This window comes from Ursus maritimus, unplaced genomic scaffold (genome assembly GCF_017311325.1).
Source record: "Ursus maritimus isolate PB19 unplaced genomic scaffold, ASM1731132v1 scaffold_14, whole genome shotgun sequence".
Classification (NCBI taxonomy): Eukaryota; Metazoa; Chordata; class Mammalia; order Carnivora; family Ursidae; genus Ursus; species Ursus maritimus.
In genome coordinates, this window is record NW_024423786.1 from 63164712 (window position 1) to 63183227 (window position 18516).

The 18516-nt window shown below is 44.5% G+C and overlaps 1 long non-coding RNA gene across 1 annotated transcript; it reads left to right on the forward strand.

Moving 5' to 3' along the window:
• Window positions 1-2233: 2233 nt before the first annotated feature.
• LOC103660406 lies at window positions 2234-18037 on the forward strand. Its single transcript, XR_567800.2, has 3 exons — window positions 2234-2578; window positions 4419-5093; window positions 17728-18037. It is a non-coding gene; the product is annotated as an uncharacterized LOC103660406 (long non-coding RNA).
• The last annotated feature ends 479 nt before the right edge of the window (window positions 18038-18516 follow it).

Genomic DNA, 18516 nt, shown 5'->3' on the forward strand with positions numbered 1-18516 from the left:
AGCCAGTACCCACCCCCATGTCGCACGGCAAAGATCCACATGCTTCCTCAGGAGGCAGGAGAGTAGGCAGGATGCAACTGCAGCCTTCAGGACTGCTAGTGTGGTGGGGAGACCCAGCAACAAGGTGTACAGGGTAGACGGCCGGGAGTGGGTAGGGGGAGGAAGAGGAGGAGGACATGCAACTGAGGGACAATCAGGGTACTGTGTAGGGGAAGAGGCACCTGGGGCTCTCTGATATACCCGCAAATATCCTCCGCGAAATAACCAGCATTCTTTCGGAATTGTGGCATTTAGGGAGAGGCACTGGGAATCGGTGTTAGAGAAGAGACAGCAGCCAACGGAAAGGACTTCCACACAGGGCAGCCAGTAAGGAGACACACATCACCCACTCCCTCCCCTGGGTCCCAACAGTGGCCTGTGGTGTATACAGCCCTCTGTATTCCAAGCCACCAGCTGCCAGTGTGGCCCCCGCAGTGGGGGAAAGAGCTGGCGGTGGGCCCGGGGGACGTCGAAATGATCACGGAATGAGCAATTTACAATAATACTGATTCTAAGAGAAAGGAAGCAAGACTGATCTAATCACCAAAGCTGACCCAAGAGTTCTGCACTTCACCTGTGACGTCATGGAGGGGGTCCGCTCTCAGCGAGGGTGGGAAAGTTGGCTATACCCTGATTAAGAGCAGAAAACTGGGAAAACACAACGACTCTGGGTTTCTATTCCAGTGACTTGATATCCTTCTCTAAAAACAGCTACACATAATTTTTAAAAATGCAAACATTTCTGGGGCGCCTGGGTGGCTCAGTCCGTGAAGCATCAGACTCTTGATCTCCGCTAAGGTCATGATCTCAGGGTCATGGGATTGAGTCCTGCTTCGGGCTCCATGCTTAGGGGGGAGTCTGCTTGGAATTCTCTCTCTCTCTCTCTCTCTCCCTCTTGCTCGTTCTCTCTCTCAAATAAATAAATACATCTTTAAAAAAATACAAACACCTTTAAAGAAAATAATTAAACACCACCTATAATTTGATACCTGCTCTGTAAGCACCCAATTCATTGCTCTCACATATGAGGCAATGTTCATTTAAACTCTGGGTTACGACCATTATTCCTGACCCGTGGGATTTGCTCACATTGTTCTCTCCACCTTGAATATCTGTCCTCAAGCTCCAGGTCCTATCTCTCCATTTAAAAATCTCATGTTGCTAGGAAAACATAACCATCCTTTCTTCTCCCTTCACAGAGTCTGGGGAAGAGAATGGCCCTTGGCTAAGAATTTAATCTAGCATTTTCAAGAAGTAATTACAGAGGCTCTGTTTGGTCTTTGTGTAGGCATGAGAGCAGTTCTTAAGAGGCATAAAACTGGAAAATGGGCCCATTTCTTATTTCCAAGAGGCCCTGGGGGTCCCAGGTTGAAAAGGTGGGGGCACCTCCAGTGTTCAAACGTAAATTATATCCGATGTTAATTACCCGTAGAAAGGAGGCTTTGAAAACTGTGGGGACGTTAGAAAGATAGCTCTCTTCCACCTAATGGGTTTAGACTGTAATATCTCTGATAATTAACACTCATCTTTAGGCAACGTGGATGTGTGCGTGCTGGAGGAGGAAGTGGAAAGAAACCCCATAGCTCTCCAAAGAGCAATCAATAGAACAAGCCGGATTGTCTGCAGTCAACGTGGAAAGGAAACCCCTTGGGGGCTGGAATAGGAGGGTCCGCATCAACCCTGGGCTGCTCTGTGGGACTTGGGATGCCTGGGGCGTGGTCCTAAGTGGAATGACTCAGAGCCAGGAGTCTGTATTTCTGTTGGCCAGGAGGGAGACGGTTCCTGGGTGACCGGTCCCTGCAGGAAGACAGACAGACAGACGGGGCTTCCTGAAATGGGAGTCGAGACCTAGGCAGGAGAGTAGCAGGAGGAGAGGAGTCACAATGAGATGCAGACCCCCAAACGGGGGAGCAGAGCCAGGAGCCGGGGGAGTCCCTGAGAGCACGCCTGGGCTGGTTTCCCACCATGATGTCCTTCCTGGACCACGAAGCCTCCCCTTAGAGGCTTCAATGTCTGTGCCCCTCCAGCCCCTTGGGTAGCTACAGTCCTTCACGAAGGTTGATATGTTACTGTTATATCACACAGCTGATATGTACATTAGACACGGCGGTGGCGTGAAGGACAGAGGAACAGCCTCGTGAAGGGAAGCCGGGCTGGCCCCACGGGTGGGTGGCCTTCCGTGGGTGGCCACGCTGAGGTCGAAGAGGCCCAGTGGGAATTGCTTCCCAGCCGAATGCGCAGAGAGCAGAGATGGAGCTGGGAGCCGTGGGAAGGTGAGGCCAGTGGTGAAGCCGGGAAGGCCTGCCCACGAAGCCCTCCCTGCGCCCTGCATGGCGGAGCAGCGAGTGACCTTTCCAAGTGGGAAGAGGCTGACGTGTCCGCGACTCTCTTCACTCCTCAAGGCCTTCCTTTCAAATGCCACATCCTTTACCAAGCCTTCCCCGGGCTCGGCCAAGCTGGAAAGATTCCCCCCTGCCTCCAAAAGCCAATAGCCCTCGATGTGGGCCTCTCTGGTGGCATTTCCCAATTTCTGCTTTAGGTGAGAGTCGTGAGTAAGGTCACTCTGCCCAGGTCCCTGTGGTTCGTCCTCACTTCCCGCGCGCCCACTGCATGTCTGCTCTTCCCCACCCTGCCGTCTGAGTTGGGACGCTCGGCTGTATGCAGAACACCAGCGGACGCTCACGCTCCTAGCACCTGTTGGCCCCCGGGGGTGCTTACAGTAGGTGGGAGGCAGGGTGGGATGCTTCGTCCCTAATTCTTTCTCTAGAAGGTCACCTCCAGGTAGCTGGCTCCAGGAGACTCTGTCCCCTTCCAGGCTCCAGCCCCCACCGCCTACCAGAGTTCTGTAGGGCCTCGGGACGATAACGCCTTGGCTGCTACCAGCCCAGCTAACTGCTGTATTCATTGTGCTTCCCCTATAGTCCTTCCTCTGTACATAGTTCTTCAGTTTATCTTATTCTGTGTATTCCAAATGTCTGCAGCTGGGACCCGGCCTGACATACACCTCCCCCTTCCTACGTAAATTAAGAGCATACTAAAATATGTTTGATTTAGGCTTCCATCTGAACCATGACCAAAATAGAGTCTTGGGATTACAGATGCCCAAGAAACATTTGTTCAATTAATAATGTGTCTACCTCTCTGCCTCTAAAACAGAGTTTCTTAGCCTTGGTACTATTAACGCTTTGCGGTGCATAACTCTTTGTTGTACGGGCTGTTCTGTGCACTGACGATGTTTGTAGCCTTCCTGGCCTCTGATTCCTAGATGCCAATAGCACCCAACCTCAGCTGTGGCAACCAAAGTCCCTTAGATGTCCCCAGGGAGCAAAATACCTCCCTGTTGAGCCCACTGCCCTAGATGTTTGCTCCTCTTGTCATTTCGTCATTCATGTGACAAAAAACATCATTACTGGGGCACCTGGATGGCTCAGTCGGTTAAGTATCTGACTCTTTTTTTTTTTTTTTAAGATTTTATTTATTTATTTGTCGGGGAGAGTGAGCACAAGCAGGGGGATGGGCAGAGGGAGAAGCAGACTCCCCGCTGAGCAAGGAGCCCAATGCAGGACTCGATCCCAGGACCCTGAGATCATGACCTGAGCCGAAGGCAGACGCTTGACCGACTGAGCCACCCAGGAGTCCCAAGGGTCTGACTCTTGATTCTGGCTCAGGTCATGATCTCAGGGTCGTGAGATCGAGTCTCGTGTTCGGTTCCAGGCTGAGAGTGGAGCCTGCTTGGGATTCTGTCTCTACTTCTCCCTCTGCCCCTCCCGCCAATGATGCGTTCTCCCTCTCTAAACAAAAATCATTGCTTCGTAATATACGTGTATGTAGACACACACACACATACACGAACGCTCCCCTCAGGACCCATAAACAAGAAACGCTCAGTCGCATAGTGTGACATATACAAACACACATACCCATAGGAGAAATGTACTTGAAAGGAATTTCTGAAGCTAGGAAATCAAAGACACCTCTTCTGATTTTTCAAAACAAAGTCTCTATTACCAAGTGAAAAGAAGTCACCCACAAATTGGAGGTAACATTCAATGAGATTTCTTTGACCTTTACAGAAATTCATGCACTTAGATCTTTAAAAGATCACAGGCATACGTATAAATGCAGGAGGTGCTAAACATAGTGCAAGGAATTGGAGATGATCAAAGGACACAAGACGTTTCCAGGTACAATGTTGAGAACACAGGTGTCTAATGATCGCCCTCCCCCCACACCCAGAGAGTCATTGAAATGGCCACTGGCTTGCAAGCAGAGACTATATCAAGCTGTCTTTTATTAAGCGTAGGACGGGACTCAAAAGCCTAAAAGCCACTATTATCATGGTTTCATTCACCTTCTTCCCTCTTTTGTATCCTCTCCAGGTCTTTTCTCTTTCCCACCAATGGACCCTGGGTTGGTACCACCATGCTGCCCACCTCTAGGCAACACCCTTTACTTTGGGAGCGCTCCTGTGCTCTCTTATTCCCAAATCACTATGATGCCCCCCCCCCATCCCCTTGCTCCGGCATTGCGGTACTGTTTGGAGAAGTATTGCAAAGTCCCTCTGGTCATAGATGATGGAGGAAACTTTCCCAGCATTTTGGTGCATGGAACTCAGGCACAATCCCTGGAAATTCTGTCTTAAGACTCAAATAAGCAGCTTAGAATGGGATCGCCAATTCAAACAGAGTCAAGTATAAAGGAAGAGCCGCCAATGCTTAATACCGTTGACGTCAGCCATGATGGGAGTCAACAAGAGAAGGTATGGAATCCAGAAGAAGGAGCCTAACTAAGGTAATCCTTAAGCCCAGGGAAGCTCTACAGGCAAGTACAAGAATCAGAGGTGGCTTTTTCCCATAGCAGGTGGCAAGAGTGTGTTCGATTTAAAGGGACAGTACTGTAAAATCAACCACAATAAGAGCCAGCAACTTCATTGAATTTCCGCCAATCCGACGCACCCAAGTGAGACTTCGATTTGAAAGTGAGTGAAGAGACAGGTGTGGATCATCCGTTGTACTGAGAAAAGTCATGGCAGCAGCTTTCTAGACACGACAGAGGTAATGGGTTCTGCTCTCTATTCCATACGCATAATTATTTCTGGAAATGTAGCCTAAAACCTGTTGTACCTGCCTTTCCAAATATTCCCTACGTGATTAAATACAATTTAATAAATTCCTTACTGCTTCAGGCAGCTACGGAAGACAGTATGGTCTATGACTATGAACACAGAAATCCTTGGATGTTTTTAAAAAGATTTATTTATTATTTGTTAGAGAGACTGGGGGCGGAAGGACAGAGGGAGAGAATCTCCAGATTCCCCACCGAGCGCAGAGCCCAATGGGACTTGACCTTGAGCTCAATCTCACAACCTATGAGATCGTGACCTGAGCTGAAACCAAGAGTAGGACACTTAACTGACTGAGGCACCCAGGCGCCCTAGAAATCCTTGGGTTTTATTTCAAGTTGTGTGTGTACGTGTCTTGAAATAACACATTCTACACTAACATGAATTTGGAAAAAACATGATTGACATCCGGGCTGTCATCCTCTGGCTAGCCCCCTTTTGGAAACACGGATGGCGAACTTTATTATCTTTTATTGCAGAATATATACAGTAAGAAGTGAAAGCCTTTTTTTTCTTTTTAAGATTTTATTTATTTATTTGACAGAGAGAGAGAGAGACAGCCAGCGAGAGAGGGAACACAAGCAGGGGGAGTGGGAGAGGAAGAAGCAGGCTTCCCAGTGGAGCAGGGAGCCCGATGCAGGGCTCAATCCCAGGATCCCGGGACAACGCCCTGAGCAGAAGGCAGACGCTTAGTGACTGAGCCACCCAGGCACCCCAAGAGGTGAAAGCCTTAAAATAATTCGGGACTTTCTCATTTCAGCATATACTCAGTAACGTACAGTACGGGACGATACAGTATCGTGGTAATACATAGCGACTAAAAAGATACTGATTTCCATTTACCTTCATTTTCTGCAAGTGCATTTTTAGTTACCACTTCCTGCTCTACGCTGGGAACGTACATACATAGTATCCTTATATATATATATACACATTATCTGTTACACACACACATACACACAGTTGCTATAATTAGACCATTGAGTTTTTATGACACCTCACAACAACAAAACACACGTTACAAAAGCTTCATCTCAAAAACCAAACTCCCAGGAAACTGACTTGCAAAGGAAGGATTCAAGATAACAGAAATTTCTGGCCAGGATGCAGTAAGGACAGATCCCAGGAAGTGGGAGGCTAGAATTTGTGGTCAGTTTTCACTTGTGGGTAATTTCTGATCCCCAAGGGGGTAGCTGAGAGGTATAAGAAGATGAAAAGTGAAAGGCTGGGGTCCACTAACCTGGGCTCTTGTCTCACTTTCGGCTGGGACTTCAAAGTAACCCTAGGAGTCCAAGTGACCCAGAAGTAGACATGTCCTTGTAGGGAATGAAGTTCATCTTCAAGATGTATGTGTCGCCAATGATCCCTATTGTTAACGCTACTGAGCACCTGGCAGACGCACGTGCAAATGATTTCTATGAGGAATTTTTCTGATATAACACCTACCACCCAATAAAAACAGCACAAGAAAAAAAAAATGAACAAAACTCAGCAAAAACGACAGAGAATAAAGTAGATTCACATGGCTCTCGGTTTTTGTTACTAGACACAGACTTTAAAATAAGTGTCTTTATCGTGGCCATGACAATAAAAGGCACAGACTGAGAATTCTGACAAAGAGTTAAAAATTATGATGGGGGGGCGCTTGGGTGGCACAGCGGTTAAGCGTCTGCCTTCGGCTCAGGGCGTGATCCCAGCGTTCTGGGATCGAGCCCCGCATCAGGCTCCTCTGCTAGGAGCCTGCTTCTTCCTCTCCCACTCCCCCTGCTTGTGTTCCCTCTCTCGCTGGCTGTCTCTATCTCTGTCGAATAAATAAATAAAATCTTAAAAAAAAATTATGATGTGAAAGAACTAAGTAAAAATCCTAGAATGAGTAAAAAATGACATTAAGAATTCAACAGACAAACAGTAGATTAATCTATGGGCAAATAAATATGAGCTGTATAACACAATAGAACAGATAAAAATATACATAAAATGAGGATTAAATATATATGAAATTAAAAGGCACAAAAATTGCTTGTGAGATGAAAAGGGGATAAATTAAGTCAAAGTATTCTCTGCTGCTTACACTTCCTCAGAACAGATATTAGGTACTAATTAATATTAGCAGATATTAATATTTAGTGTTATATTTTAATATTAAATGTTTAATTAATAAACATCTTAATATAATATGAATATTTAATAGTCGATTAAATATTGAATGTTGAGTAGATACTCAAAGAATAATCAAAGCTTGTATATCTAAAAATAGAACAATAAAACAAAATCTAAGAAAAGCAAAGAAAGAAGAGAAAAGGAATGCAGTGGAGGGGAGACAAATTGAAAACAAATAGATGGTTGGGGGTTCCTGGCTGGCTCAGTCGGGGAACTTGCCGCTCAGTCTCGGGGCTGTGAGTTCAAGCCTCACGTTGGGTGTAGAGATTACTTAAAAATAAAAATCTTTTTTTTTTTTAAAGATTTTATTTATTTATTCGACAGAGACAGAGACTGCCAGCGAGAGAGGGAACACAAGCAGGGGGAGTGGGAGAGGAAGAAGCAGGCTCCCAGCGGAGGAGCCTGATGTGGGGCTCGATCCCAGAACGCCGGGATCACGCCCTGAGCCGAAGGCAGACGCTTAACCGCTGTGCCACCCAGGCGCCCCTAAAAATAAAAATCTTAAAAAAAAAAGAAAAGACAAACATATGGATGGCTTAAATAATGACACAAAAAATATACTAGTAATTAAAATAAACATCAGTAGACTAAATATTTCAGTTAAAATATATGTTGTCAGAATGAGTTAAAAAGATTCAAAAGATATTCTTTAAGAGGCGTATTTTAAATATAAGGATACGAAAAGGTTAAATATATAAAGGTGGAAAAGAGGGGCGCCTGGATGGCTCAGTCTGTTAAGTGTCTGACTCGTGATCTCAGCTCAGGTCTTGATCTCAGGGTCGTGAGTTCAAGTCCCACTTTGGGCTCTGCACTGGGCACAGAGCCTACATAACAACAACAACAACAACAAAAAGGTGGGAAAGAGATAATATATGCTACGGACTGAATGCTTGGGTTCCCCCATCCCCTCTACCGCCCACCAAATTTATATATTGGATCCTAATCCCCAGTGTGATGGTATTTGAAGGTGGAGCCCTTGGGAGGTGATTAGGTCATGAGGGTGGGGCCTTCGTGAATGGGATCAGTGCCCTGATAACAGATCCCAGGAAGCCCCCTTACCCCTCTGTCATGTGCGGACACAGCAGGAGGGTGGCTTTGAACCAGGAAGCGGGCCCTCACCGCCCACAAAATCTGCTTTGATCTAGAACTCCCCAGCTTTCAGAACAGTGAGAAATGACTTTTTCAACAGATAAATTTCTGTTGTTTACAAACCACCCAGTCTCTGGTGTTTTGATATTGTAATAGTCTGAAGGGACTGAGACATGATGCAAAACCGAATTTTTAACAAAAGTGGTGTAATTAACTAATTGGAGATAAAATAGATGTAAGGCTAAATATATTACTGAAGACAAAAAGGAATATTTTGTAATGACATAAAGGTTCAATTTACCATGTAGATGAAACAATTGTAAATTTGTATTCACTTAATCGCGAAGACTCAAAAATACATGCAGATAAATTGATAAAACCAAAGGTAAGCAGACAGATGTATGATCAGAGTGGAAAATTGTAACACACCTCTCTCAATAACTATTAAAAAAGCAGGTCAGAAAAATCAATAAAGTTCTAGAAGATTACAATAATGCAATTAGAAAATGTGACCTAATAGAGATATAGATAATATTCCCCCCAATAACTGAAGAGGATACATTCTTTCCAAGCACACATGGAACATTTATGAAAAATGAACATGCAAGATTCACGAAATTTAAAAGACTGAAAGGACATAAAATATGTCCTTTGATCACATTCAAGGATGCTAGAAACTAAAGATGATACTAAGAAAAATCCCCCCAGTGGCTGGAAATTAAGAACTAAATTTCTATATAACCTATAAAGAAAAGAAGAAATTACAATAAAGGTCAGAAAGTAAGTTTTGCCCAATGATAATAAAAGTATAGCATATAAAATCTGGGGCAAGGAGGTTGAATAGAGAATTTTCCGAACAGTAAAACTGTTCTACATGATACAGTAATAGTGGATAGATGTCATTATGTATTTGTCAAAACCTATAGAACATAGAACACCAAAAGTGAACTCTAATGGGAACTTTGGACTTTAGTTCCCAACAGTATATATGTATATATAATACATATATTATATATATTATAACGAATGTATGAATTGAACATGAGCATGAGGGTATATCAGTATAAACTGCAGTAATGCAAGATGTTAATAACAGGGGAAACTATATGGAGGCATGGAGGTGCATATGGAAGCTCTCCATGCAGTCTGCTATGTTTTTCCATAAAACTAAAACTATTTTTAAAAATAACTATTAATTTACAGAAGAAACTAGTGGGATGAAATGGTGCCACCATTGTGGAAGCTAGTTTGGTGTTTTCTCAATAACTTAAACACGAAATTACCATAGGACCCAATAATTCCACTTGAGTCTATACCCAGGACAGCTGAACGTGGGTGGGCAAATAAAAACATGTACACTAATGTTTACAGCAGAACTGACCACAGTGGCCCCAAAGTCCATCAGCTGAAAAATGGATGAACAAAACGTGGTATAGCCATACAACGGAATGTTATGCAGCCATAAAAAGTCCTGATGCATGCTAGAACACAGACAGACCTCAAAAACATTACGCCTACCGAAAGAGATCAGACACGAAAAGCCACATATGGAATGATTCTATTTGTATCAAATGTCCAGAATAAGTAAGTCCACACAAACAAAAAGCAGATTAATGTTTGCTAGGGGTTGAGAGGATGGGAAAATGGAGAGTCTTCCTTTTGGGGTGCTTGGGAACAGGGCTTCCTTTTGGGGTGATGAAAATATTCTGAAACTAATAGTGGTGATAGTTAGGTGACATTGTGAATGCACCAAATGTCACTACTGATCAATTTTATGTTACGTGCTTTTTAAAAAGATTTATTTATTTTAGAGATAGAGCACACGAGTGGGGGTTAGGGCAGAGGGAAAGGATCTTCAAGCAGACTCCCTGCTGAGCATGGAGCCAGACACAGGGCTTGATGTCATGACCCTGAGATCATGACCTGAGCCAAAATCAAGAGTCAGACGCCTAATGGACTGTGTCACCCAGGTGTCCCATATTATGTGGTTTTTTTTGTTTTTCTTTTTTGTTCTGTTTTGTTTTGTTACCATACACACATACACACAAACTAGTGGATGTACACATTTCAAGAAATTTGAAAAAAAAATAGGTTAAAGCATAACAAGTTTAATCTGAACAAAGTAGAAGAAAGAAAAATAAATATAAAAACAGAAATTGTTGAAATGGAAAATAGGCTACGAAAGAGGCTCAATCGGTCTATAAATGTGAGGCAGTCAGGAGGGAGACTAATCAAATTGACGCATGCCTAGTATGACTGATCGGGAGAAAAAGAAAGAAGGCACAAATATTCAGTGAGGGATGAAGAAATAGGACACACGACTAAAGATCACGCAGACATGAGAAAGCAAGTAAGAGAAAAGTCTGAATGTCCTTATGCCAACACATCTTATGCTTTAGATGAAATGGATCCAGAATCACTTCATTTATCAAAAGTGACATAAGAGGAAACAGAAAACACGAATAGCCTAATAACTCTTGAGGAAAATGGAACCACATTTTAAATCATTCCCACAGATACAGTCCCAGGAGCAAACAGCTTTGGTGGCAAATGACAATTTTATACAAGGATTGAAAGAGAGACTACTCTCCAGTTTGTTTTATGAGGTCAGATACCTCAGCACAAATACCTGACAAGGTCAGTGTGAGAAAATACTCATTTGTGAGCAGGGAGCAAAAATCCTAAATGTCAGCAAACTGAATCCAGCATTATATACAAAGGATAATCTATTAGGAGTAGGTTGAGCTTATTTCTGGAATAATGGTTTAATTAAACATTTGGAAATCAATGTAATATACCACATCAACAGAATAAAGGAGAAAAATAACAGATGCGGAAAAGTCATTGACAAATTTAAACATCTGTTCATTAAATTAAAAAAAAAAAAAGCTTTAGCAAGCTAGGAATAGGAAAAAGCCTGCTTAAGCTGATAAAGGGTGTGTGTGTACCCTCCACACACACCCCCATAGCAAATTTGATCTTTTTTTGAAAAGATTTTATTTATTTATTTAAGATAAAGAGACAGAGGGAGAGCGCACAAGCATGAGCTGGGGGGAGGGAGAGGGAGAAGCAGGCTCTCAGCTGAGCAGGGAGCCCAATGTGGGGCTCAATCCCAGGACCTTGAGATTATGACCTGAGCCAAAGGCAGACACTTAACCAACTGAGCCACCCAGGGGCCCCACACTTTAATGAATTATTGAGAGTTTGCCTTTGAGATTAGAAATAATAATATTTGGCATAAAATAAAAAATATTAACACGTATACACCATATATTAGCATCAAAAGTATGAAATATCAAATACCAAGGAATCGATCTAATAAAATTCGTATAAGACTTCATTGTACAAAGTGTAAATGGATAAATTAAAAAAGAACCAAAGAAAGGAAGGGCTGTGTCATGCAAATTTGAGACTCAGTATCTATAAGATACCAATTCTTACTAGATTGATTGACAAAGTCAATAGGATCTCAGGTTTGTTTTGTGTTGTGTGGTTTTGGTGGGAAATTGGGAACTGATCCTAAACTTTATCTGGACAGGCAAGTGACAAGGATAGTTCAGACACTGACAGAGGTGAATGGTGGGAGGCTCACTCAACTTGATATTAAGAATCATTTTAGGGGCACCTGGGTGGCTCAGTCAGTTAGGCAGCTGACTTTGGGTTTCAGCTCAGGTTGTGATCTCATGGGTCATGATCTCAGGGTCAAGAGATCAAGACCCACTGTGGGCTCTGCACTCACCGAAGGGTCTGCTTAAGATTCTCTCACTCTGCCCCTTCCCCAACTCCTGTACTCACTCTCTCTCTGTAAAATAAATAAATAAAGCCTTTAAAAAAAAGAATTATTATAAGGCTATGGGCACCTAGGTGACACAGTCAGTTAAGGGTCTGACTCTTGATTTCAGCTCAGGTCATGATCTCAGGGTCGTGAGATCAAGTCCTGCCTTGGTTCCCCACTGGGTGTAGAGCCTGCTTAAGATTCTCTCTTTCCCTCTTCTTCTGCCCCTCACCCCTTACCTGCACTCTCTCTCTCTCTCTCAAAAAAAAAATTATTATATGGCTAGACTAGTGAAGACAAGGACAGACAGATAGACCAATGGAATAAAAAAGAGCCTAGAAACAGAATTACGCATGTACAGAGAGATGGCATCTGACAAATGTGGTACCACAGAGAGGGAAGGGTGGCTTTTCGGCAAAGTGTGCTGGAATGATTGAATGTTCACATGCAAAAATAAAATAAAGGAAGCTTTTGGCGTTTACCTCCCACACCATACTCAAGTCCATTCCGGTTGGATTTAGAAGATGTTGTGCTCAAAGTAAAACACTGAAATGTCTAAGAATAATATCTTCATGATCTTGGGGTCGGTGATTTTTTTAAACATCACACACACACACACCCACACACACACACACACCCACACACACGCACACACACCCACACACACACCCACACCCACACACACACCCACACACACACACCCACACACACACCCACCCACACCCACACACCCACACACACCCACACACACCCACACACACACACACACACACACACCCCACACACACACCCCCACACACCCACCCACACACACACCCACACACACACCCACCCACACCCACGCACACACCCACACCCACACACACCCACACCCACACACACACCCACACACACACACACACACACACACACACACACACACACACACACCACACACACACACACACACCCACACACACACACCCCCCCACACATACACACACACACCCACACACACACCCACACACACACCCCCCACACACATACACACACACACCCACACACACACACACACACACACACACACTGCTAACTGAAAGGAAAGGTTAACTCTACTCTCTTTAAAAAATTAAGAACTTCTGGGCATCAAAAGTTGCCATTAAAAAAATGAATGAAAAGGCAATGCAAAGTCTGGAAGAATCTCTTTGTTGCATATAAAATCAATAGAGGGCTTGCTTGCAAAGTATAAAGAACTGTTATAAGTCAATAAGAAAAGGCAAACAGTCTAACAGAAAAATGGGCAAGAGGCTTGAACAGGCTCTTAGGTACAAAAGATAATGCCCAAATGGCCGATAAACAAAAAAGGTGCTCAACCTCATCAGAAATCATAGAAACATGAATTAAAATGACCACGCAAACCTCCTGCTTCCCCATGAGAATGATGGCAAACATTTGAAAGGCTGATTTTACCAAGTAGGTGAGGACAGGGAGCTCCTAGTTTATTAATTTATAAGGAACATAAATTGGTACGACCACTTTGGAAAACCCTTTGACGTTGTCTGCTCAGGTCGAAGATTTGAACTCCCTAGAGCTCCGGAGAGTGACTGCCTTTGGAGGGAGGGTGGGTAGTGACTGGGCTTCAGCATGAGTGGGGCTTCTAGGGGACTAATGATGTTCTATTTCATGACCTGGTTGTTGGGTTCCATGGGGGCTTGGGTATCTGCTTTGTGATAAATTTTCGAGCTGTACATTTTTCCTTTTGCATGTTTTCCCCTGTGTGCTATATTTCACAATGTCAAAAGGGTTTACAAGAACAATCATTTCAATACAAACAATAAAGTGGCGAGGGGCTGGAGAGTTTCAGACTGGCAATAAAAAAAATTGTTTTTCTTAGAGCAGTTTTAATAATAAAAGTAATTCCAGAGGCCCTGGGTGGCTCAGTCAGTTGAGTGTCAGACTCTTGGTTTCAGCTCAGGTCATGATCTCAGGGTGGTGAGATCGAGCCCCATGTTGGGCTCCACGCTCAGGAAGGAGTCTGCTTGAGATTCTCTCCCTCTCCCTCTGACCCTCCCCTGGCTTGTGTGCATGTGTTCTCTCTCTCTCAAATAAAATATATAAATAAAATCTTTGAAGAAAATAAGAAACGCTCATCTCCTTCCCAATCCCTATTGCTTTAAAAATGCTATTATAACAAGCAAGATCCAAAAGGAAACAAAGAGAAGAGAAAATTCACCCAGCATTGCATGTCTTTTGTCTTTGTTTTCCAGTTTCTTCCTTCCACCCCGCATTTGTAAGCATGGAGTGTACAGTCATCATCAAGGCGGGGATGTTGTTCTGCTGGTCATTTTTTTCAAGTTATTACAGTTTTCTTGAATTATATATATGTATCTATTTTAGTAGTCTCCATGCCCAGTGCAGAGCCCAATCTAGGGCTCAAAATCACCAGACCCTGAGATCAAGACCTGAGCTGAGATCAAAGAGTCAGAGGCTTAACCAATGAAGCCACCCAGGCTCCTCTAATTATAATTTTAATGACCATCTAGTGTGTCATGGAGCTGACATTCTAGAAACCACCTGACATCTTAATGAAACTGAGTCATCCTTCCCAGGTGCGTAGCCAGACCCACATCTTGGAAAAGACTTAGGCAGGCAGCCCAGGCTGAGAGAGTGAGACTTCCTCTGAACTCCCAAGCATTTTCTCTGTTTCTCAGCCTCCTAACATGTGCTCCCTTGTATTTTTTTTAACATTTCTGTGTGTAGACGAGTTGTCCCTCTTTCTAGACTCTGATAGCTGCGAAAACCAAGCTAAGTTTTCTACACCTCCATATCCCCACACTTTGCAGAGTACCTGACATTTTTATCTTCTTCCATAAAAGTGTATAATTTTTAACAGTTTCTTAAAAATTTTACTTACTTATTAGCGAGAAAGAAAGCTCACAGGGGAGGAGCAGAGGGAGAAAAAGACTCCCCGCTGAGCAGTGATCCCTATCTGGGGCTTGATCCCAGGACCCTGAGATCATGACCTGAGCCAAAGGCAGATGCTTCACTGACTGAGCCGCCCAGGCGTCCCCCCTAAAAGCACATTAACCATGGTGACGGTGCTGTCGACGGTCTGGTTCGCTGCACACCACAGACACAAACCAACTCAGGATAACTTTAGCAGAAAAGAAGCTTGTTAATATTAAACATACACCTATCTTAGGACCCAGGAATTCCACTCCTAGGTATGTATGTACCCTTGAGACATAAGAGCATATGTTCACAAAAACAAAACAAAAACCACCTGTACAAAAATGTTCATATCGCTCTCATTCAGAAAAGCCCAGACTGGAAGACAGACCATATTTCCAGTGCCAGGAGAATGGAGAAACGCTTTCTAGCATGTTCATGTAGTACTACTCAGCCATAGAAAGGAGCAAGCTAGGGATATATGAAACAACTTTGATGAATCTCCAGGATGTTCTGTTACGTGAAGGAAGGAGGACCCAGAAAAGTCCAAGAACGGGCAAAGCTAATGAACGGTGATAGAAACGTGCTACTGCGTGCCCTGATGAGCAGGGGAAAACCCCCAATAAGAGCTTGCAAGCACTGGAGCCCAAGCAGCCGCCGTTCAGACCTTTTTAACTAGATTATGGCACTACTCCTTTGACCCTAGGGAAATGGGCCAGCCTGTCAATGGAGCAGCCCTGCTTCTTACCACCGGGCGTCATCCCAGCGAGATCTCCCTCAAAGAATAACCAGGATTCTAGGTCTCTCTGGCATTCTAGGAACCCAGGAAGCCAGAGCGGGGAGTCAACCAGCACAGTCAGGACTCTGAGACTGAGAGTCTCAGTCTTCTGAGACTTCTGGTACCTTCTGGTACCGTCTGGTCTCTATGACCCCTACTGGCTTCTCTCTTCTGTTCCCTTGCTAGGCATGGCAGGACGGGGAGTGCAAGCATGCAGAGTAGAGCGTGGGCCAGTGGGTGCATGCGTCCATCAGGAGATCCCAGGGTCTTGAGAGTAGAGGAAGAAGGGGACATGGCTTTCCTCTTGGCTGACTTAACCCACCCTGGTCCTGCCCTTCTTTAGCAAATGTGTCTGCTTTCAAGGGTTGACTTGAGATCACCGGGACATAAAGGGGACTGATAAAGATTTTTGCTTAGAGCAGGAGGTAAACTTTTCCAGCACCTGGAGGTGGGTACAAATGGAGGCAGAATAATACTTTTTTTCCTTTGTGTTGCACATGTGGCCCCACCGTTTCCCCTCATGGAAACCCTTCTGTCTGATGAGCCCTGGATTTTAGAGAGATTTTCTAACAAAGGACATGGGAGACTCAGGTTTGCCTTGCAATGAGCTCACCGAGACTGGGAGCTCCCTTCTCTGCCCACAGGGGAGAACTTGCACACGATCCCAACTTCTGAGTGTCCAGGCACTAGCCAGCTGGCATTTCCTAGCACCTTAGTGAACAGCTGGCCCAGCTCAGCCCAGATTTGGTTCCCAAGTCTGTAGTGTTTATTTGCTGCCCCCCAAATCACTCTCAAGCTTGCCCTGCAAAATGAAAGAGCAGAAAGGAGATGAGGTGGCTTTCCTAGTACCGGACCCCGTGGTGCAATGGGCAGGTCTTGTACAATAGGACAATGGACAACTTATGGACCTTCTAGCATGTTCTCCCTTGACTCTAAGTGCATACCAAGTGTCGTTCACCCAAAGCCACCGCAAAGAGTTCTCCCACCGTGAGCCCAAAGTGGGGAGTCTCAAACATAAAGACAGATGCAGACAATGGGTAGTCAAAGTGAAAGGCAGTTATTCAGTAAGTGTCTGACGATCAGGAGGATTTGGGGGAGGGTTCTTCACACTGTTCTAGCTGGTATCCATGTTACTCGATCCAATTCAATTCGGTGTAGCTGAGTCATTTTTGAACAAGGCAATCAGAGTCAGAGATATTTGGATCTCCGTCCCACATTTGCCACCCACCAGCTGTGGAATCGGAAAGAAAGTTACTCACGATCCTCAGTTTGCCTGTTTGTAAACTAGAGAAGATCGCATCTGTTTCAGAGAGGTACAAGACAATCTAAATGGAATCACCTAGGCATAGGTGGGCATGTCTCACAGGGACCGGGAAATAGTCGATTCTCAAGAAATCGCAGTGACCTATGTTAATACTAATGTTAATATGAACAAAGGCAGGAATAAAAGAGGAGATAGTGAATGCATGACTCTGGCTTTGAAGGACCTCCTCGAACCGGTCAGATATCTCCAATCAGCTTCCCTCCCGAGGTTGGTCCTGGCATCAGAGAGCTGTGATTTACTAATCTCGACAGCCCGGCAGAATCTGGCTGCTCCCATCAATGGCATCGAGACCAGAATAAATATGGTAGTAAAAAAAAAAAAAAATCAGAAATGGAGACAAAACCCAAAACTTTGTCTATGAAACGGCATGGTTTAGGTCTCAAACTCCAATCTCCACTAAGAGCAGGAAAAGTCATCTCACTGATTCAAGGTAATTCTTTCACGGCTGTTAAAGTTTAATCTCCCGTAGGTAAGTGCTCAGTTAATTTTTGTGTTTTCCCTCATCTTTCCAGGGACTGCAGTGCCTGGGAGTGGGTGGAGTTGGGGCACGTACCCTCCTGCATGAGCAGAGGTCATCGCTGAGACGCGCCTGCTGTTCCCAGGTCTGGGGTACCTGCCCCCGCCCCTCTAGGACTCGCTACCGTAGCTGCTGGGCCGTCATCACTGCATCCCATGGCTCCTTCCCGTGTGCAGACCTCTCCACGACAAGCATGCTTTGAACCTCCTGCCTTCTCTCCCCAAGACTCTGAAAGCCCTTACTCCTTTCAGTCCAGGACTTCGCTTTTCTTCAAATTCCTCTTTTTTTTTTTTTTTTAAGATTTTATTTATTTATGTGACAGAGACAGCCAGCGAGAGAGGGAACACAAGCAGGGGGAGTGGGAGAGGAAGAAGCAGGCTCCCAGCGGAGGAGCCCGATGTGGGGCTCGATCCCATAACGCCAGGATCACGCCCTGAGCCGAAGGCAGACGCCCAACGACTGAGCCACCCAGGCGCCCAAAATTCCTCTTTTTTTTTTAAATCTATTGTTTATGGATAAACTTTGCCCTCTTTATCCAGACTTCACCTCATGATCTTTTAACCGAATTTTCTAGAATTCAAAACATCTACTTTTTGTTTCAGCACCTGATTCTCAAAATAAAGACCTATGGCATTCGAGTTCCCATATCTGCTATGGATTTACCCCGAAATTATTTAAAAGTTCAAAAGCTCTGAATTTGACTCTTTGGTTCACTCTTTGGTGTACTTTGCCCCCCGCCCCCCCGATGGGAAGTGTATATGAAAAGCCTCTTCTTCAGGGATGA